The 23,046-nt window shown below is 47.5% G+C and overlaps 1 protein-coding gene across 16 annotated transcripts in view; it reads right to left on the bottom strand.

Annotated features, from left to right (window-relative positions):
• EPB41L2 (erythrocyte membrane protein band 4.1 like 2) overlaps positions 1-23,046 on the bottom strand; it is a 1,866,207-nt gene that overhangs the window by 1,625,000 nt on the left and 218,161 nt on the right. For all 16 annotated transcript variants that reach the window (XM_069607396.1, XM_069607395.1, XM_069607398.1 and 13 more), the window contains one exon: positions 11,244-11,341. The gene's annotated coding sequence lies outside the window, so the exon portion shown is untranslated. The remainder of the gene's footprint in view (positions 1-11,243; positions 11,342-23,046) is intronic.

Consider the following 23,046-nt stretch of genomic DNA (forward strand, 5'->3'; position numbering starts at 1 on the left):
AACGTAATAGAGTTACGATTTACTTGTGGGATCAGAAAATTGACATTGCGCTCCTGCAAGAAACAAACCTTACAACCGAGAAGAACAAGTTACTTTCTTACCTGGTAACGTTCTTTCGATGGGATGTTCCGACGACATATTCCACATCTATGACAGGTAATCACCACAGCTGTGCTGCTTTGGAAACTTTTCGGCATCTGCGTCCTGCCTCTATGACGTTGTTACGCTGTACTCGAAGGCCTCTGTCGAGCCGACGTCACCGGATGTTATAAGTAGGACGCACGACGCCCATAGCCTCAGTTGTAGTTTACCAGAACGTGTGGCACCAATCTTCTGCCAGAATGACCACAGAAAGCCTTGCGGAAACGAAAGCTGCAATCGCATAAGAAATTCTGTAGCGGGGCAGGTAGGGAGGGAGGGAGCGATGTGGAATACGTCGTTGGAACATACCATCGAAAGAACGTTACCAGGTAAGAAACGTACTTGTTCTTCGAGGGGATTGGTTTCTCCGACGTATTCCACATCTATGAGAGACTCCCAAAGCAGTACCAACGTATGGAGGTGAATTAGAATTTTAGAATGCCCAATTAAATTGCAGAATAGAGGACCGCCTTGCCAAAGGCCAAATCCTGCCCATGGATAGAGGCCAGGGAGTAATGTCGTACAAAAGTATGGACAGAGGCCCATGTGGCTGCTTCACAAATGTTACGAATGGGAACACCCCTGTGCAGAGCAGTGGAGGCAGCCACACCCCTAGCAGAATGGGCCCATAATCCTACCAAGTGGTAACATTCAGAAATTGTCAAGATAATCCATCTAGACAAAGTCTGCTTAGTAACAGCTTGTCCCAAACGCGTTCCAGCGTAACATACAAAGAGCTGATCGTCCACTCTGACCCGGGACATGCGCGAGATGTAGAAACTTAAAGCTCTCCTAGGATCTAACCTATGGAGCCTCTCCTCTTCCTTACCAGGATGCGAAGGAGGATAGAATGCCAGAAGAATGATCTTCTGGCTTAAATCGAATTCCGGCACCACTTTCGGGACAAAAGAAGGATGAACCCTAAGGACAACCCTGTCCTTATGGAACACTGTGAAGGGTGGCTTAACTGATAGTGCCTGCAACTCACTCACTCTGCTAGCGGAAGTGACCACAACTAAAAATACAGTTTTCAAGGTCAACAGGACAAGAATGTAAAGGCTCAAACGGAGCATCCATTAGGAATTTTAGAACCAGGTTAAAATCCCAACCGGACACCCTGGAAAGGTGACGGTGGCAACACGTTAGTGAGCCCTTTGAGAAACTGAGAAATTAAAGGAATTTTGAAATAAGAACACTCCTCAGACAAGCGCTTAAAGATGGACAGCGCCGCCAGGTAACCTTTAATGGTACCCACTTGCAAGCCCTTCTGGGCTAATGAAAGCAAAAAAGACAGAACCACAGGAATGTCACATGAAAAAGGATCCACATTCTTAACCCTTCTTGTAATTTCATTAGTCTTTTTTCCGCTCTTTACTTTATTTCTACTTAATGTTCCATCCTTTTCTTGATTAAGAATAATAGAGGTGGTACAGTTCTAACTCTCGCTCTTCTTCAGTATTTTCAACACTTAGTTATTACTGGGACGAGTATGAGTGTTCCGCAGTATGAATTCCACTCTTTTCAAACACTTCGCTCTTACTGGGAAAAGTATGAGCACTCCATTCATTATTATTAGTTCCCCACCCAGGTCTCCCGCTCTCCCAGTTACCTTCTTGTTTCAGGGATTGCATCACCGGGTTTGCGCTTTGCATGGGACATTCTTTCATGCTAGTCAGGTTGGCTCTTCTACTTTTAATTTCCTCCTCGATAGGCACATTCCATGGTGCCTTCAGATACGTGGTCTGTGCATTGTTTAGGGACTCCCCAGTTCACCAATCTCCGGTCACACCACCACTTCTCACTCGATCACTCCCTTGATAGTGAAGCATTCCTTCGGCTTCTCGCATTTCAGGCTTTCCTGAAGGAATATTTTCTGGTCTTGCAAGTCAGCTTCCTTTCAGCATCTGAAACCCTGCTTCCTGGTTTACTTCCACACTGTCCTCACAGCTGATTCAGATCTCCCAGCCTTTGCTCTCCATTAGAGCTCCTCCCCATTGGTTTATGGTGCTGCTGTGGGTCGTCCGCAGCGGAGTGTCAAAGTACTTTATCTCTGTCCTGCCTGTACTCCATATTCCTCCAGTGGTTTTCTTTGTCTCAGTACCAATTAAGTGTTTCTTTTGAGGTTTATGCAATGTTACACATAACAAAAGCAAATATAAGCTTGTTCTTCATGTTTTCCTCTGGTAGGTGTGATTAGTGATGAGCTATAAGTGGGATGGTTAGGGAGCTCCTTCTCGGACCAGGAGTCCTTGTCCCCAAGGGGGTGGGTCTATCCTGGTGAGGTCCTGCTTGCCTCTACCCCTAGTGGGGGTACTGTGTAGCGGGGTCACCTCCCTAGCCTCACAGGGAAAGGCTCCCCACCCTGGGGATAAATTACTGAATCCCACGATTATTCGTCACAATTAACTGGGAATTCCCTGGTACCTGTTATTTGATCAGTCCAGTTGTTACCCTGTATAATAAGATTGTGGCAAAGGTCGCGAATGGGGAGCATTCAGATAGCTTCGAAGTAGAGGGCGGAGTAAGGCAAGGCTGCGTCTTTGCGCAGTTACTCTTTTCCCTCTACATCAATAGATTGCCCGAGCCAATTGAGCACTTGGACTGCAATGCTTTGCTTATTGGTGGCAAAGTTCCCATCGCTTCTTTATCCAGACGATGTAGTACTTCTAGCAAAAACCTTAAACTGCAAGAAGAGGCAATTGGAAAAACTTGAGCAATTTATATTGAGTCCTCCCTCAGGGTAAACACTGCAATGTTTCCAAAACCTTCAAATGTCATTTTATCTCAATAAGGACAAAATACATCAAGTACCTTCTTTTATTATTTGGGAATTAGAATACACCAGAATGGGTCCTGGCACCAGCACATGGAGCAATGTAAACTATAATTTACAAAAATAATTGGTGTGGTTTTGCCTGCATTAGATACACAGAGCACAGGCGCGAGTCACATCCCTATATAGAGGCGAGCTCTGGGGGCATTGTGGATGTGAGCCTCTAGATCTTGTGAACAGAAGCTTTCTAAAAAGATTGTTATTCTTACCCAAAAACGTACCAACACTCCTAGTTTATTTGGAACAAGGGCTTTGTCTGTTACATCATGCAGCACGGCTAAGACCAATTATGTTCTGGTTGCACATCCACAATGCAAATGAATTGACCGTATTTTACGAACATCATTTGGGATATGATGTTAAATTACAAAGGTTGTATGTGGGTTTGGCTCTGCACATAAAATCAAAGCCTTTGGCATATTGAAGCAGAGCCGTCCCGTTGTGATATTTCTAACATAGAAAATACATAGAGTATGGTCAGTGGGTCATTTTATGTCAAGAGTACCTTTCATGTATGGCTCAGTAGATTATCTTCCCTTGAAGGTAGATAGTGCTTTCAAATATTATTTGAACTGGATCAATCACCCATATAAGCGCTCTCGGTTTATAAAATGTTATTCATTCACAGTTGGGTCGAGTGAGTAATCTTTTGTACTGCCAAAGTCTAAAGCCATAGATAAGTTCTTTTAGATTGCAAATTGCAGCAATCTTGTTTTCATTACCACATTCATGGTTATATGATTTATTTATATGGAGCAGACAGGCTTTCTTAAATTGATCAGCTTCTTATGTTGTGCGTTGAAATTACACATTGTTCTGCAGTAGTACTGCATAGATTATACAGGATTTATACAATGGAAGTTCAAGTTTGATTAATTGACTTTTCCCTCCATATTACATGCACTCAAATGCTGTGTTTTACAAATGGTTTTCCCACTAATGTGCAGACCCCCATAAATGTACTATGCATAAAATGTGCGTTTCCGAGGTAATAAAATGTTGACTTTTCTAGATTATGGTGGATTCTCTCTGCCCTACTGATAAGCCTTCAAATCTGATGGTCTAATTATGGATGTGGCATCTGCAATGGGTGCTGGGTAATGTGAATGTTTGTGGATTCGCTGGCCAAATTAGCAAGAGTGAGGTACTGGGAGTTAAAAACAGTGTTAGTGTGGGTTGGCGGATCCTGTGGCCTCTTGACCATAGACATGGGCTAGACATGTAGAACACTGGTACTTGCAACAGAATTTTGTACACACTGGATGCAGGTGTTCCTGCGCTATCTTATTAATTAAAAATGAGTGTTGGTGCAGAGGCTAATTCTTAAAACCTCCACATACTCTGGTACACATACAAACAAAACTAAAAGTATGAAAATGGGAAGTCAGTTCTGTGCTTCACGTCAAAATATATTGGCAAATTGAGAAGTATGGACCCACTGTGTTCAAGTCAATCAAGTACATAAAGTTTATTTCACATTGTAAACTTAAGCCTTGATAAAACACTACACAATGTCTCAGTATAACATACACAAGGCTGTCAAATTACACAGATTCACCACTCAAATGTTCATTTGCTGATTGTCCTGCGATTACTAATATTTATGTTTCATATATTATATATATTATAGTGTATGACAAAACCTCTAGAACACACGGACCAAAACATGTTTAATTCTGGGGTCATATGAGAATGACCGTTAAAGCAATATCTCAAAGCTGGTGTGTAAAAAAAGAAAGAAAATGAAGCTCTTACATTATTTTATTTATATTGACCAAACTAAGTGTCTCAGCAAAAGCTACTTGAAAACAGCATAAAAAGAAAAGGGATAGGCAAGAAAAACAGTGGCTAGGGACCTGAATGAATATCAGTGACAGCCAGATGCATTATATTTACCAGGTTACTCACCGTAGTGACCACCTTACTCCTAGTCCATAGTCCCCTTTCCTCCATACTTGTGGGACATCTCTCCGTCCTGTGGGACGGGACCGGAGCACTTTGTAAAAAGCATTCAAATTTTTCCAAAAATGTGTCCCTCCTCTCTTTCCTGCGCGGGGCCCGGCACGCGGCCGTAACCCCGCCCACCTTGGCTCCACCCCGCGCATCGCCCATCAGTCCTTTTCTATCGCAGGGTCAAAGACCCATTAGCAATAACAGAGGAACCTTATTAGAGGGGACGGCGGGCGGGCATATGGAGGAAAGGGAACTATGGACTAGGAGTAAGGTGGTCACTACGGTGAGTAACCTGGTAATACTCCTACGTCCCGTCCCCTTTCCTCCATACTTGTGGGAGATTCCCAGGCACTCCTTACAGGAACTATGGGTGGATGGAAATACCCCTTACTGAAAAAGGTTCTTTAGCACAGCCTGACCAAACTGAGCGTCAGCTCTAGAGCTCATATCGAGGCAGCAATGCTTACAGAAAGCAGATGGGGAGACCCAAGTAGCTGCCTTAGCGATGGACTCCCAGGGAGCATATTTCTAAAAAGCAACCGCGGCTGCCTTGCCCCGCACCAGGTGTGCATGGATACCTTTAGGAGGTTTCAGCTTTTGGACGGTAAAAGACTCTGTGATGCAGGCGGCAATCCATCTGGAAATAGATGCCTTAGACGCCGGCCTGCACTGAGGGTTACTGAAGGTCACAAAAAGTTGAGAAGAACTCCGAAGCTCGGAAGTCCTGTCCCGGTAGAACTTAAGAGCTCTTCGGACGTCAAGACAGTGTAGAACCCTTTCAGCCTCTGAGGCAGGGTTCAGAAAAAGACCGGAAGGGAGATCAACTGATTCAGATGGAATTCAGTCACTACCTTCGGTAGGAAAGCCGGGTTGTCCGAAGGACTACCTTGTCCTTGTGAAAGACAAAGAAAGGATGCTCCACCGACAATGCCTGGAGCTCACTCACTCTCCTCGCTGACGTAACGGCGACCAGAAAGGACACTTTCCAAGACACGTACTTGAGGTCAACCGTAGCCATTGGCTCAAAGGGTTTATGGCACAGCGCCGTCAGGACTACATTTAGATCCCAAGGCGGGTGCGGACTACGAACCGGAGGGTAGAGGCGTGTCAAACCAGAAAAATGTCTCTTCACCACCGGGGGTTAGTTAGAGAATAAGAACACAGGTCTGTAGAAAGGTAAGCGGAAACCGCTGAGAGATAAGTCCTGCAAGACAGAACATGAACCCCTGACTCTGCTAGGGAGGATACGAAGGACAGCACTGTGTCAATCGTGGCCACCCTCGGATCCAACTGTTTCTCCAAACACCAAAGACAGAACCTGAGCCATTTACTCTTGGATTGAGATCTGGTCGAGGGTTTCCTGGCTGCCTGGATAATGCGCATGTTATCCGCAGACAAACTCAAATGCTCTAAAGACTTGAACTCAGGCACCATGCCGCCAAGCTGAGCGATTGTGGGGAGGGGTGCCACATCGGTTGTTCCCCTTGGTGAAGAAGATCGGGAGTTACTGGTAACCTGATCGGCGGATACACCGACAGGTGTTGAAGTACTGAGAACGAAAACCTGGCCGGCCACCACGGGGCTATCAGTAGAAGAGAACAGTTCACAGAGTTCTTCAACTTCCAAACTGCTCGATGAACTAGAGGCAGAGGCGGGAAGGCGTAAGCTCTCATGCTATGCCATGGAATCTCGAGAGCATCCCCCCAGAGAGGAGGCTCCCAGCCCCCCCCTGGAGGCGTACTGAGGAAGCTTCTTGTTTACCGCCGTGGCAAAGAGGTCCACCTCCAGTGTGCCCCAACGCGATAAAATCCATGAGAGGACCTCCGCCTTAAACTCCCACTCGTAGCTGACCACTGTCCGCCGGCTGAGGGCATCCGCTGTGACATTCAGCTAGCCCGGGATGTGCACTGCAAGCAGCCAGACCCCATGAAGCACGGCCCACTCCCAAATCTGGATGGACAGCTCCACGATGGGGGGGGGGGGGGGATACTTTGTTCCCCCTTGCTTGTTTATGTAATATATTGATACCACATTGTCCGTTCTTATGCGGAACACCTTGTTGACAATGAGCGGTCTGAACGCCTTGAGCGCCAGAAAGATCGCCAGAAGCTCCAAATGATTTATGTGCAGGAGCTTGTCCTGAGGCGACCAGAGGTCCGAGACCTGAAGAAGATCTAACGTCGCACCCCACTCCAGAAGGGAGGAGTCCGTCGTAATCATCACCATGGGGGCTGGGTCCTGAAACCCCGCGCCCACCGACAGGTTGCTGAGAGAGGACCACCAGTCCAGGTCCACTCTCATGGAATCCGGAATCATTATCCGCTTGGAATCCGAGTCCACAGCCTGACGCCAGGAACTCAGAAAAGCCATCTGGGTCTGTCTCATTTTGAGACGAGCAAGAGAAAGAGCCAGTACACACGAGGCCATGAGGCCCAGAAGCCTCTGGAACCACCAGGCCGACATGCTCTCCGACTGCGCAAACATCTGACACGTGGCCAATAGATGCGTCATACTGTCCCCGGCCAGATACACTCTGCAGTCGATCGTGTTCCAACAAAAACCCAGGAAGATCAGGTCCTGTGAGACGGTCATGGAGGATTTCCGCCAGTTCACCGACAGCCCAAGATGGAACAGGAGCTGAAGGAGAGACTGGAGGTTGCCCGCTGCTGCCAACGGACAAGGGCTGCGTAAGAGCCAGTCATCCAAATAAGGATACACATGGATACTCTGGAGACGAAGATAGGCCGCAATCACCGACATCATCTTCGTGAAGACACGCAGCGCTGAGCTGAGGCCAAAAGGAAGCACCCAAAACTGGAAGTATCACCTGTGTGGACTCCAAATCAGGATATGCATGTACGCATCCTGAAGATCCACCACGCTGAGCCAATCGCCCATCTGCAAAGAGGAGCGAATCTGGCCGGGCGTGATCATCTTGAATTTCTCTTGGGGTAGGAAAAGATTGAACTGGGAAAGGTCTATGGTGCGCAGGCCAGCCTGGTTGGGTTTGGGCACCGTAAACAGCCAGGAGAAGAAGCCCTCCCCTCGCTCCCCAAGGGGAACGGGTTCGACAGCTCTGAGGTCCAGAAGTTTCTGAACCTCGGCCTTGAGGGAGGGTGAGCCCGACAGCTGAAAAGGAGGTTTGCGGGGTGGGGTAGGGGGTAAACGTAAGCGGAAGCCCGCTCGAGTGACTGACAAGACTCATCTGTCTTCTGTGATGGTCTGCCACGCCTCCCAATGAGACGCAATGCGTCCTCCCACAGGGTCTTGTGCGAGCGCGGAAAACCCTCATTTGGCAGGCTTATCGGTGGCGGTGCCACCTGAACCTGATGAGGAGGCTGAGGAGCGGGAGAAAAACCGCGTACGCTGTTGTCTACGGCGGTTATTCCCCGCAGGAGTATCCACTCTGCGAGATTTGCGGTCGAGGAAGCCCCTAAAACCAGAGGAAGGTCGACTTTGCGACAACGGTCTGGGATTTGAAAGGAGCTTTAACCAGAACAGACAATGATTTAGCCGTCTGAGTGCTATCCTTGGTTTTGGTGAGCTCTACATCAGTAGAAGAGTGAAAAAAGCTCCTTACCATCGAATGGAAGGTCCAGTACCTTGTCTTGCACTTCCTTCGTTTGCCGCGAGGTATCAACCCCAAGCATCAGGCCCCGAGCCGAGGTGTCTACGTGATGAGCCACAGCCTCCAGGAGATCCTCGGCCAAGACCCTGGCATCGGAAAGGCCACCTCTGAAGTCTTCCAACTTCTCGACCAGAATGTGCTCCTCAAACTCCGATAGACCTGTCCACATCCGCATGTTAGCTCCCGCCAAAATCAATTCTGCATTGGCCTGCCTGAGCTGCAAGGCCGAATTGGCAAAGATTTTCCTCCCTAGGGAGTCCAGGAGCTTGTCCTCCTTTCCCAAGACCTGAGTAGCCGTCGTGGAAGAGGATGCTGCAGGTCTGGATTGCAACGTAGCCACAGCCACCACTGTGGAGGAGGGAGACGGACAAGACGACAAGGCCACTTCTTCCAAAGAATGCAGCCTGTACCTCGCGTCAATCTTTTTATTGACAAAAAGACCCGAGTGTGGCTTTTCCCAGACTCTTCGGACCTCGGCCAGAACGTCCTTCTGCAGGAACAGGCCGGTACGCTCCAAGAGAGACAAGGTGAACGCCCCAGAAAGCACGCCCTCCTGCGGAGCGCGTGCCTCGGGCACCGGAACATCTAAGAAACTCATCAGGTCCAGTACCCGGTCATGAAAGGCTCTGATAGAGCGGGGAAGGTCCTTGTTGTCCTGATCGCCTTGAGGGTCATCTGACAGGTCAGGATCCTGCTGAGCCGTGTCAGGCACTGCCTTGTCCACTGGGGACAATGGTGGCAAAGGCGGAAGAGCAGGGGGAGGCACCACGGGCAAGGGAGGCGCCGGCGGAAGCACCGGAGGAACAGGTGGAACCGGAGGCACAGGTGGACATATCTCCTTGAAAAGCCCTTTGAAATATTCCCTCATGGGGTCGGTGAGCATAAGTGCTTGAAATGTATCGAACAAGGCATCCTCAGGAGATTGTTTCGGAACCTGAGGAGGCCTCTCATGAGGTGGACAAATCCAGGGACGTAACGGAGAAGGGTGCCACACCGGCCCCTCCCCTGACGTATCCACATAAATCAAAGGAGCCGCCCCCGCGGGCAATGAAACATTATGCGGAAGAGGCATCCGGGCGTTCCAATCATAAACAGGCCGGTAAGGATGCGCACAAGGGACCTTAGGTTCACCCAAAGGACTGAACCCTACACCAGGGGCCGATGGCGTAGTTGTAGGGGTAGGGGTAGTACCTAAAATGGCCAGCGTGGTCGTGGCGGGTACGGCCGCCATTTTGTCCTCATCTGAGGAGAACTGTGGCACGTGAGGAAGTGAGCCAGGGGTCCCCGTCGATGGATCAGGGGTCTTAATTTTAGCCTTAACGTAAAGAACCTCGGCAGAGCCGGTACTATGAGGCCTGGAATGTTTCTGGGACATACCAACCGCCAACCGAGCCTTCGAAGGAAGGGCCTCGGCACTGCTGGTAAAAGAAGAACCTTGCTTCTTTGCCCCCTCAACAGATCTGGTGTCACCACAAGAGCGGGAACGGTGAGCAACCGCTTTCACCGACAGGGCCTTGCCCGGCCCCTCAGAACTGTTGGTAGCCTTAGTCTCTGTACGAGGGACCTCGGACCTAGGCCTGGTAATAGCCTTATCGGCACAAGCCTCGAACATCCGTTCGGTAACCACAAGCCCAGCCAAGGCCTCGGGGCGCACCCCGGTTTTGTTTTTGAGGGAAGCCGAAAGAGGCCTCAGAGCAAGCTCCGGTACCCCACGACTCAGTAGAACTGGGCCTACAAACAGCCCCCACAGGAGGGGCCTCGGAGCGTACTCCGGTGTACACAGGCCCCTTATGGAGACCCTCAGAGAAAACTCTGGTAGAATTATTAGGCCCGACAGGCACATCAGGGCGAACCCTGGTAACTGAGCGATCAATGCCCCTCCCGGCCCGAGAGGAACCTGGGAAGGTATCCCCCGGTCGGGGTGCTCTGAAAAGTAAAGAACTTACTGGGCGTTTCTTCTTCTCGTCGATGAACGCCTGAAAATGAGAAGGAGGAGTTCATCGGAACACCTCCTCCCACCGCTCCAACCGACGTTGAAGTGCCCGGACCGAAAGGGAGACACAGTAAAAACAGGAGTCCCAACAGTGATCCGGACCCAACAAAGAGGATGGGGATCCGCCCTCGCGAAGCGACGGTGACACGATGAACAGTCTGGAAAATCTAATTTAAAAGACATAGACATCCGGCCCCGATCGTGCGGAGAAAAGGACTGATGGGCGATGGGCGGGGTTACGGCCGCATTCAGGGCATTCAGGGCCCTGCGCAGGAAAGAGGAGGGACACATTTTTGGAAAAATGTGGATGCTTTTTACAAAGTGCTCCGGTCCCGTCCCACAAGTATGAAGGAAAGGGGACGGGACGTAGGAGTAACTGAAGTTCATATCTTGATGTCGTAATTATGAGTTATCATGAGATAGGGACCAGGAAGAAAGAACATTCCCAATCTGGTTACAACATAATTGTACATAAACAAAAATTAACTTATGTATTGTCGAAGAAACTCCCCCATTTTCAAAAAAATGTCTGCTGATGAAAGGCACATCATTTACTTAATTTGTGCGTGCAAGTGAATATAAACGGAAAGTGGAATTTAATAAAGTGATAAGTAAATTGGCTTAGAAAAACAAGGTATTTTCGATATAGAAAATGTCACTTTTTAATTTAGAATTGATGAGCAATGCAAACTCACCCTCTTTAACTACTCGCCAACGCAGCTAGCTGTGATGATAGCCGCCCTCTAGATACACTGATACCCGTCAGCTTGGGGAAGTCCACATGTTTAAATGCCTGTATGAAGCAAAAAGTAACCAGTTACCAGTAGTTGAAGCAAAAGAACAATCTTCCTGGCACTAGCAGCACCACAAGAAAGATGTAAGCTAATAATTAAAAAACAATCTTGAAATTGAAGATGTTGTATTTTATTTCTTTGAAGAGCAGGGATGTCAATTTAGATTAGACATGACTTACAATACCACACTTATAGATGGCAGAGACCTTCCTCCAAAAGGGTGACTGTGTACAATAACATTTATGAGAACAAGTGGTGAGCCAGTTTATGAGGGTGTAACAAAAAAGTGGGACATATAACGGAGATAAAACAAAGCTTTATCAGAAACAAGTGTTGTACAAAGGCAACAATAATCGAAAGCGGCAAGTGCTTCAAAATAAATAAGATTACTATAAAAATATACAAGATTTACATTATTAGACATCACTGGAGGGAGTGGTCGAGTCAGGTAAGGAGGATGTGTCAGGTACACAAGAAAGGAATTAAGCCAGATGACGCAGAGACAAAGGATAATGAGAGGATTAAGGAGTGTGGCGGGTCAGAAGAAGGAAACGGACTCCGAGGACATTTTTGCCATGCGTTTATTAAAGAATGAAAAGAAGGCCCATCTTTCCCCATCTCTACAGGGTGTTCCCTGCCTACTTTAGTAAGGTGATCGTCAGTCGTGAGTTTATGTCCAAAAGAATCAGTCTGCTTTCCAAAGCTAGCCTAACTGACCCTGCCACTATTGTAATCAACTAAAGTCAGGAGAATGACTCCCTTCACCTGGTAGTGGTGCTCATGCATGTATATTCTCTTCTTTCCAGATATCGGATTCATATGCAATCCTTAAATAGGATCTTGTTATTCTCTGCATTAGTGCCTTCAACTCCCTTAGGGGACCGATTAGCTTTTTCTCATCTTTGTTAGGATTCTTCCTTGCTCTTGTCTGAATCCTTTTCTCATAATTATTGGATTCAGAATGTACTTTTATCATGTCCTTTTCACTGGGGTTTTTGTTGTCCAAATGCTTATGGTTCCTCTTTTCCAAAAAGTGGTCTTTCTTGTATAATGTTGATCTTCGGGACCTCGCTGCTCTTTAGTTCGCAAGTGTCACTCTTTATTGTGTGTCACTCTGTCTCCTGGATATTGGGTAGTCTTCCCCTTTCCCAAGGTATCAGCACTCCAGTTCGATTTTGTTCACTCTTGACTTCTATATTTGTTGTTACTACTTTAATATAGTTCGACTTTATCAACTTTTTTTTCCAAACTTTCGTCATTTCTACTGGGACGAGTTTTGTTACTTCTATAACGAGTCCCTTTTGGCTTTTAGGTATTCCAATCTCCCTGTGACATTCAATATGGTTGGGGAACGTCTGCGGTGCCCGTAGGAACCTGGAATCTTGTCCTTTCTTCAGGTGCCTTCTCGATTCACCTCCAGCGATGCACGCTTAGTGTCCGTTTCTGTCTCCTGTTTGGCTTCTCGATACCGCTGCGGGTAATCAGTTTGTTCGGTGCTTTCCATCTGAGGTGGTGTTGGCATCGTTGAGAGGGCAGCCTGCCCAGCACGACTGCTTTGGGGTCACCCCACCACTTAGCTCTCTGGTCGAGCCCTCTCGGTTCCACGTTTCTACGACACACCAGCCTTCCAGCACGTCCTGCTTCAGCTTTAAGCAGTTCTGAACTTTGCGGGCTTCACCGTCCGTGTCAGCTCTGCCTCCTCCAGGTATTCTCCATGCAGGGGGCTTCACCCGTCTGTCTCTGCGTTCCTCTTGTTCCTCGTATTCCTTTGGCAGCTCCTCTTTCTTAAACTTACTCGGCACAGCCCATTGGAGATTGGGATTTAAAGGGACAGCTTCCGTTTCTCTTTGATAACTGTATATGTTTACTTTATCTTCAAACTTGTAATGATTTGGTGTATTTGATAATTCCATATAGGCCATCACATGGGGGGCATCATGGAGCTCCTCTTAGAAACGGGAGTCCTTGTCCCAAAAGGAGGGAGTCTCCCCACTTCCATCGACCCCAAGGGACGGTGTTGCGCAGCGGGCTCACCTCCCTAGCCTCATGGAAGGGTGGAGGGCTCCCTCGATTGGTCACAGGAGGTATTGTAGATTATAGGAGGGAGAATATCCATTCCAAGATAGCAGCTAACAAAGACAATAGGCATTGAGGAGAAATATACAAAGGGGCAATAACTGGCGAAGGATAAATGAAGCAGAGAGGAATTGCCTGTAAACATTTCCCATAAGCCCTTCTACTGCTCATTTCGTACCCTAGTCCGTTTTTGTTTTCTACAAGGTGCCTGCCATTAGCTCTAGTGAGAGCGACAGAACTTTCATTCCACAGGCAAGTGCCCAGCGCCTTTTCTTCCCTTCCGTCCAAAAGTCAGAATCTGTATACTGCCCGGTACTCTAACCCCTTGCGCTGTGAGAAGCAGTGTGGGGAAAGCATCTAGGCATTTCACAGTTTATGGAGGTCAGTGGGGAACAGAGGGGATAAATAAAATAAGGGGAAAGTGTGACATCTCCATAGTTCACGCTGTGATAACATCCCCTCTCCCATTCACCAGGTGGACCTCTTGAATTCCCACTGGTACTACCAGAAAGAAGCCTACCTCTTTGAAGCTACCCCTTGCATCTATAAACATAGCAGAGAGACAGGAAGGGGTAAGGAGGCAGGATGGGGGCAAAGGGAGGAAGTGCAGGAGGGCCTAGTACTACCCTGCAGATTTCAATTCAGCCTTTATTATTTCTGCAGCACCTGCAAGACTGTGGAACATTCCATTATCCTGGGTGAGCCTGACCTCTGGTTTGTTTCTGCCCCGGTTTCTCTCTGGGCTCCCGGATTCAGGACCAGTCAAGGCGGCTCACTGTCACTGAGGGTCCGGGCAGAGGCAGTGGGATTTGCTACATCCATCATCCGCACACCTTACTTCTCAGCATACCGGACAGGATGGGGAGGGCATTGACTGTGATGAGCAGCAGGTTTCAGAAGAGTGGGCGAGTTGGGAGAAAGAGTAGGCATGGGGAGTTACAGGACAGTGAGGTTGAGTGCAGAGGAGGAACGGAAAGAACAAGATGATGAGCAAACAGATACACTACCAAGGGTCAATTAAGAGCAAGACCATTGATAACTTTGTAGACTACGAGAAGGAACTTGAAAAAGTAGCGGTTGTGCATGGAGAGCCAACTAGCATGTTGTCAGTATGCAGAAGTGGGAGAGTTTCTGAGAATGTTGTAGAGTGTGCCAGTATCAAAGTGAAGGACTTTGTATAGAGGGAGGAAGGACTTGAGGGCACAGCCAAGGAACCATGAGGGTGGAGATTAGAGCTTTCCTGGAATTAGTAAGAAATTGATGAATTTTCTCAATGTTGAGGAGGGCGATACGAGCAGCAGTGGTAGTGATGAGTTGTTGCAGTCGGAGGCCGCTATCAGAGAGGACCCCAAGGTTCCATGCCTTGGGTGAGAGAGCAAGAAAGTCAGTCTCAAAGGAGATAGAAGAGGGGTGGGGGTGGCAATGGAAGCCAGGAGAAAAATGGTTTCTGTCTTTGAAGAGTTCATCATAAGGCAGCCGAGGGTCATCAAGCAACAAATTGGTAATCTGTGCCGAGATGGCTGGAGTGAAGGAGGGAAAGGAGAAAACGATTTGAGTGTCATCAAAGAGGTGATGGTGAGGACAAGCCAAGTCTTTGTAGGGCAGATGTACAGAGGGTGAAGAGAAAACATTCAAGCACTGATTCTTTGTAGAAGACGACAAGAAGAGGGGCGAGGTCAGAGGTTTTGAGCTCCAGGAGATTTTAAAAGATAAACCTTCCAGGTAGGTGGGATTCAGGTGACAGGGAATTTTCAAAACTCTAGTTCCTGGAGAGTGAAGATGAGAGGGGAGTGGTCCGCAGTGATGAAAGCAGCAGAGGTCCAAAAGGTAGAGTCAATAAAAGAGTGCAGTCTCAGAGTGTTTACAGCACAGCCAGATTGCAGTGGATTTTCAAGGCGATTATCCTCAAGTTACTTAGTGATCCGGTTGAAGACCACCTGCACAACGATCTTTAGAAACATTTGAGTTTGCTGGGAAATTTAGGTCAGCAGAGGGTTTCTTTAATAGGGGGGAAAGATAGTTGCAGATTTAGAGAAGGCAGAGATGCTAAGGTGAGGGAGAGAGAGGCTAAAGAGTTCAGGGCGATAAGGGCAGGTGAATGAGACTAAGGGCCTCATTACGAATCAGGCGTTAAGGGGTTAACGGCGCCGTAAACGGCGCCGACCCTTAACGCCCGATTCCGAGGTCCCTTTGCGCCATGGTGAGTTTAACGCCTGCTTTTTGCAGGCGTTAAAATCCATGGCGCTAAGGGACCATGGTGCTAATTACGCCACCGTAATTTACGGTGGCGTAATTAGCGCCTTCCCCACTCCCATTATGCCCTATGGGGCAAAAATGGGAATGGGGAAGGGTAAAATGGGAAATGGGGATTTACCGCCCCACTCACCTTGGAATGGGGCGGTAAATCCGCCATCCACCATGGTGTAAACATAGTTTACACCATGGTGCTAAGGGTACGACCCAGGCGGTAATTTACCGCCTGGGTCGTAATGAGGCCCTAAGTCTTTGAACATTTGAGGAGAAAACTGGTCGATAGGGGTGAAAGATGGGTTGGCACTGTGAAGGATGTGTGATAATTTGTAAGAGATTAGGGCAAAAATAGTCAAGAAAGGAAGAGTTAGGGGAAGATGTGTTGAACAGAAGAACATTTGGGGGTGAGAGAGGAGGGCTTTGAGTGTGTCATGAACTTTAGAGTTTTTAGAAGAAAAGTAGTGAGCAAGGTGATTAGCAGAGGAGGCAATGGACATTGGCCTGGAAGGTGTTAGCAAAGCTTGGAGGGTAGATACAAGTTTGTGAGGGTGATTGTTAAGGGCCGAGATTAGGTTTGTGAAGTAGGAGGATTTGGCAGAGTTTAGTGCAGAGATGAGGTCAGCAAGGGAACTTTGGTAGACTAGGGGTAGTGTATGGGTCCGTGATTTGTGATAACATACAGTGGTACGGTCATAGGCTTTTCTTGCAGGTCTTAGTGATTTCAAGGACTCAAAGGTAAGCGGTTTAGGGAGTTCCACCATGGAACAGGGGTTACAATCTCCATGCAGGAAGTCCTCACGTTTTGTACCACCTCTAGGGGGAATGAATATTGGGTAGCGGCCTCACCTCCCTAGCCTCACAGGGAAGGGTTCCCCAATGGGGGGAAGTGATGTGAACCCACAATTCGTCACAAGGTCCATTAACATTAAACAGAGCATTGCGATTCTTAATCAGAGTTTGTACTTCGGTGCAAGTAGCATGCTTTGGGACAGACGAACAAAATGATTTAACTCCTAAATTATGCTGGTACACATGAATTATGGAACTTTCTGGAGCAAGAAACAATCAGTGTTCTGCCGTAATTGTTCAAAGCAGGGTTGAATTTCAGTGGAAAGAGCACTATTTGTTCAAAAGAAAATGTGCAATTGTGAGGTGTGAAGGCATCATGAAGCAAGACACAGACTTATATTTTAAACAAAAGCACTTTATTAAATTAAATGTCAGGATGATTGAAGGCCTATCTTGCCCTATGCTAAGGCAGGTTTTCCATACTGGAATAAAACGAAGCAAATTCAGAGTCAAATAGTTCCACTTATAAGTCTGTCTGTGTCCACAACCTATACTTGCCCTCGCCATTTAGACTAATGTATGGATGTTAATAACCAAAGAAGCAAAGATTAATACAAAGGTTGGTGCTTCTTCCAGCTCTCAGCTTTCTTTCCCAAAGTATATGATATGGCATTTGAAATGCGCCTGTATACAAGTGTTTCTAGGCGCGACAAGACAAGGAGGGGGAAACAGAGTGAGGACAGAAAACGATCTTACTAGGTCTTGTGTCATTCAGATTGTGCAAATGCAGGCAGGTGGGAGGGGAGAAGTGCCGAGGGGGTGGGGCGGGAGAGCTGAAATGCAGGTAAATCAATAAGTGCAGCCAGCGGGTGGCACAAAAGTGCAGTGAGAAGGGACTGTAGGGTTACAGATACAGACCATAAGCGCATGGAGAGCCCAGAGGCAGTGCTAGGGCAACTGGACATGCAGGAGCCTGGGCCCGAGTTCAGAGGGTAGCCAGGTGACCAGTGCGTGGATAAGTCGGGACATCAGCTGGGGAGAGGAAGAGAGAAAGCGGAAGTAAAAAGGAAGGTCTCTAGTTGCTTCCGGAACCGGAGGTGGTTCTGCTCAAGTTTGAGAGAGGCAGGGAAGCTGTTCCAGAGGGAGGCCGCAGCTGAAGAGAGAGATATGCCCCCAACTCCCTGCTTGGAAAAGCGTTTGACCTTCAGAGTTGGAAGCGGATGAGCAGAGAGCTCAAGAAGGGAGATGTTTAGGAAGAGAGAGTTGGAGGTAGAGCGGTCCAAGGCCCCAGAAAGCCTTGTGGACGATGCAAAGGGTCTTGAACTTGATCCTTGCCGCTACAGGGAGCAAGTGCAGAGATTTCAGAGCTGGAGAGATACGATCCCTGGCCTTGAGGGCAAGGACAAGTCTTGCAGTCCTGTTCTGAATAAGTTGTAGAGGTCAGAGAGTAGAGGCAGGCAGATTCAGAAAGAGGCTGTTGCAGTAACCCAGCCTAAAGAGAACCAAAGCTATGGAGACAGTGAGCTTCTGGGGGAAAGTGCGGAAAGGAAGAATACCTCTGAGGAGGAGTAGCTGGTAGGAGCAGGAAGGAGGGCACAGAGTGGACGGCCAGAGAGAGAGCAGAAAGACGGGAGCTGCTGTTCAATGAGGAGGATCTCAGTCTTATTGGAATCAAGGCAGAGATCATTGGCGGCACACCATTGCGGCCAGACTGTCTGGTATGTGAGATGGGGGAAGAGGCAGCCGGGGGGAGCCTGAAAGAGAGCTGGGTGGCATCCGCATAACACTGAAAGTTGGAGCAGAAAGTAGCAATGCAGTGGGTAAGAAGTGCCAGGTATTGGTTGAAAAGCCAGGGAGAAATGTTAGACACTGGGGAACACCACAAGTAGAGAGAGAGATGGAAAAGAGGAAAGACCCCAGTTGGACCTGAGAGTGGAGAAAGGAAGTCAGCCAGGCCAGGGCCTGAACAGTGAAACCCAGGATGTCACAGAGGCCATTGAGCAGAATGGCATGGTTGACCATATCAAATGCAGACGAAAGATCGAGGAGAAGGAAGGTTAGAGAGCAGGTCTTCACAGGTGTTCCGGGGAGCAGTTTCCGTGCTTCTGACAACCAACAGATTCAGTGTGCAGATTAAGCAGGGAGATGGGCAGCTTTTTCAAGAGTCTGCCCAGGAAAGGAGTGATGGAGATCGGGGGAAAGTTAGCTGAAGAGGAAGGATCAGCAGAGGGCTTCTTAAGAAGAGGATGCACAAGGGAGTGCTTAAGGGGGAGGGGAAGGTTCCAGTGGCAAAGGAGCAATTGCAGAAATCAGCCAAGACTGGAGCAAGGGTGTCAATGTGGTCCTTGATGGTTCTGGATGAGCAGGGGAGAACCTGCTTTGACAAGACTTTCATAGATCAGACTTGTCTAGAAACATTGTCTGGGGTGAACAAGGGAAAGGAAGAGAAAGGAGGAGAGACGGCCACAGGCGAGCCAGGAGTGGAGGAGGAGGAGGCAGAGGAAGGGAGGGTGGACAGGAAGTCCTGAGTTTTAGTGATGAAGTGAGAAGCCAAGGCTGTGCAGAGGGACTGGGAGGGAACAGGAAAGGTAGAGACTGCAGCAGGCTTGGGACGCTCCTTGCAGATTTTGAAGAGTTTGGCTGAATTTTTAGATGCTGCAGAGACGCTGGCTTGGATGTGGGCTCTTCTTAGCAAGGACAGAGCATCTGTATTGTCTTTGGAGCAGGCAGCAGGCCAGTTCGTCAGGGAGAGCACCGATGCCCTCCACTTCCTCTCAGCCATCCTACACTTAAGCTTAAGGGTGACTAGGTCGGAATCTTACCAAGAGTTGCACTTGGATTTGGGCTTCAAATGGATCCTCATGATAGGGGCAAGGACATCAAGAGTGTTAGAGATTGAGAGATGAAGGTTAGATAGGGCTGTGTCAGGGTGTGAGTCAGCCAAAGTTGCAGAAGGAGGAGAGAAAGTAGCAGCGAAAGCCTCAACTGACACACGCTTCATGGGTTGGATGACCAAAAAGGTAGGTGGCAGTGCTGGGGTCGGCTTGGCCTGAGGGGTAGAGAGAGAGAGAGAGAGAGAGAGGCCGGAGGAAAGTTATCACTCCAGGAAAGAGGAAGGTGAGAGGGTTAGAGAAGGGGAGGTCTGGGGAGATCAGAACATCCAGGGTGTTCCCTGCAGAGTGAGTCAGGCCAGAGGGAAGAATAGAGAGAGAGTTGCAGAGGTTGTGAAAAAGTCCCGAAGAAGGGCATGTAGAATCCAGGTGGATGCTCAAGTCTCAGAGGAGGAGAACTGAAGAGGTAGAGGCGAGGAGGGAGTAGGAGAGGTGAGTCCACACAGAGAGGAAGAGGGCAACCTGGCCAGGCGCACTGTACATGGGGGCCACAGCCAAGTCTCACAAGTATAATATAGTCACACAAAAAAGTCTCAAGATCACCTCTCTCAGGCTCCAAGAAACATAGTTCAAGATAATCCTCAGGGTTCCCTTCCCCAAGTCTCAAGCAACACAATTCCAAATAAAAAGGGGATGGTCTTGAGACCTTGATCTCAAGACAACAAACAGGTTATTCAGTCCCAGGGTTCCCTTCCTCAAAACTTTGGGCCTCATTACAAATCGCCCGGTATGGAAACAACGGTGGCGGTAAACCCGCCACCACCGTTGTTTCCATGCCGGGTGGTTCTACCGCCGCGGTTACGGCCAGACTCGTAATGAGGCCCTTTAACTTCATCTTTTGTGCTTGTAGTTTGTTTTATCAGTTGGTTTTTCCAATATGCTAGTTCTTCAGTATTTCGCGTTCACTGGTCTAGCCGCAGTTGTCAGATCACACGGTCCACCCATTACACATCATGCAACCAGCATCCCTGGGCTCTACAGCCCCTTGCCAGTTCCTAGGCACTTGCTCCTGTGCACCAAAGGTTTCCTTGGTGCTTGTTGGTGTGCCCCACTGTGTTTCTTGGCACTTACTCCTGTGCACCAAGGCATTTCTGCTTAATGTCTTTAGGTGGGCCTCCTAGCCTCGTATGCAACGTCCCACTCTTTTTGGCTTCCCCTTTGTCAGCCTCTGGGGTTGCACTTCAATGTTCTTATTGAGCTTCACAAGCAAATTGCTTAATGGTTTTAATGTGCCTTGAAGATTAATTGCTCTCAATTCAATATTTACTTGTGTTGTTTAAGGTTTAATTTTAATTCTGAAAAGAAAACACTTGTCGACTTGAAATGCATTCTTGTTCTTGAAGTTCAAATATAAGTTTGCTTGGGTTTGGTATTCAAAATTCACTTTGGTAGTAAATTGTAGGTTTACTTTCAGTTTAGTATACAAAATGCACTTCTGAGTAAATGTGTACACAATCTTGATACTATTAAGGACCTGACATTCTGGAAGAAGTGTTTAACTACTTGCAATAGGGGTTTGCATATTGCTCTGTTCAGGATTTGAAAGGTGGTGGAAACATAACTATGGTACATGATGAAGGAAACAGAAATACAAGTGAATGTACTGATGCCCCGATTAAATGGGATACATAAGGTGACGAAGATAGGGGTGCCGGCTTTAAATAGTATAACATCTAAGTGGCTGAGCGCTTCATTAGCCTTTATTGGCCTATAGTCGTATTGACGGATATTATTTCTATTACTGTGTTACCGTGTTACATTGTGTTAACGGTTTAATTTGTTTTTTTTTTTTTTTAAATAGTATGCATCTTTCAATATTATTGGTATGTTTTGTCTTTATTTTGTTTTATTTGTTGGAATGGTGACTACTAATTCGAATAATATGAATTGAATCTGATATTGACATGGATATTGATTAATTGCTGACTAATTGCAGATTGTTCTTTGTCAATGGAAAAATGTGTATAATACGGTATTATACTGTATTATATTATATTGTATCTTATTTTGTGTAATATTTATTGTATATGTGTAAAGTTTTAAATTAAAACTATAACACATTAAAAATAAATAAAATAAAATGCACTTTTGTAGATGAAAATGAATGTGCTTTCAGTTCGGTATTCAAAATGCACTTTAGTGTTTAGATATAAGTTGGCTTTCAGTTCTGAATTCAAAATACCAGTACCGGCAATTGCCTGCGGTGAGAATTGGAGCTTCCTGGTGTCTGCGTGCCCTTCCGCCACTCACCAGTGGTATGCTCCTTCTCCCGGCGGCTGTTGCTATTTCCGCTCTGCTTCTGAAGCGGGAAACCCAACCCGCGGGAGCCCAGCTCACCGGTCGGAAACTTCTGCTCCGGTCTCCTCCTCCTTTCCAGTGGACATCTTCTGAGACTCTGGTCTGCCAGAGTCCTGGTTCAGCGTCCAGTCCCACCCCAGCTGCTGCCATGAAGAGTGGGTCTCCTGCTGGTCTCTGCCACGCCGTCCTCCTTGCTTCTGATGCTTCTGGAGCTTCTCCCGGTTCTTCCTTGGGTGTTCCCAGTCCCTCAATGTATATAACTGCAGCCTTCTAACAGGCTGCAGGTGTGCCTGGTCAATTAGATCTGCCTGACCATAGTTAGGAAGACATGCCTGACCTTCCCAATGCTGGGGATGCAGCTTCCACGTCCCAGTGCCTAAGTGGTGAAAATGTGTGGTGTTCATTCCGCTTAGTATCCTCTTCCTCTGCACGTACTATCATATGTCACATATGGGAAAGTGAGGGAAACAGCCTTACAATAGCCCACAAATGTTTTGTTAGGGTCAGGTTGGTTGTCTGTAGGAAAGGGGGAGATACCATGTCTCTCCCAAGGGCACCCCACTCCCAGTCCCCAAAGACCCTCCACCCAGGTAATCCTCCATCGCTTGTCCACCCCCACGGTCCGGATCCAAGAGTGATGGACTTTTCTTGGCCATGTGCACAGAGGATCCTATGGGGAATAGGAGTGAGCATACCCTCAGGTTTCTCAGAGGTAATACTATATCTCATGCAATGGAGGTCCTTAAAGTCCAAGCTATGCCAGTGGCTACATATGAACCGAGGTTTGGGGGTATACTAACATCTCTAACCTTCAAAGCAGAAGAAATTAAGATATTTAAACAGCTTTTGGGCCTCCTGTTTAGTGCTCCCTCAATCCCAGTAAGTCTCCAACTAGGAATGAGAGAGATTCAGTATAATATGTTGAAACCTTGTACACTGGATACAATTGTGGAATTCAAGTGATTATACTAATCTATCGAGAAGGCCTTTGTGAGATATTTAAAATGTCCAGGAGGTAAGTCACTTCTATGGTTTGAATGTATAAACAGGAGGTTTTCTGCAATAGGTATCCCCTATTTATGGGATGGCACCAGTAGGTACGTTAACAAATCTAAAACATTTTAATTTCCCACTATAATGATTGGGTACTAATAGAGGCAAATAGAGACATCTGCCCACCAATGCTCATCACAGAAGTATTTACTTTCTAAACACTCAAATGGCGTTGAGAAATATATTGACTAGCCATATGAGAAGTAGCAGAAAACGTTGATTGCGGAATTGGGCTTTCCTCAAAATGCCATTACTGTAAAATTTGGGATGAAGACAAGGACCATTTCTTTTTCACATGTTTTTACCATCAGAACCAAATGGCTAAAACCAACACTACATTCAGTTGG

This window comes from Ambystoma mexicanum, chromosome 4q, assembly GCF_040938575.1.
Source record: "Ambystoma mexicanum isolate Mex_15411 chromosome 4q, UKY_AmexF1_1, whole genome shotgun sequence".
In the NCBI taxonomy this organism is placed as follows: Eukaryota; Metazoa; Chordata; class Amphibia; order Caudata; family Ambystomatidae; genus Ambystoma; species Ambystoma mexicanum.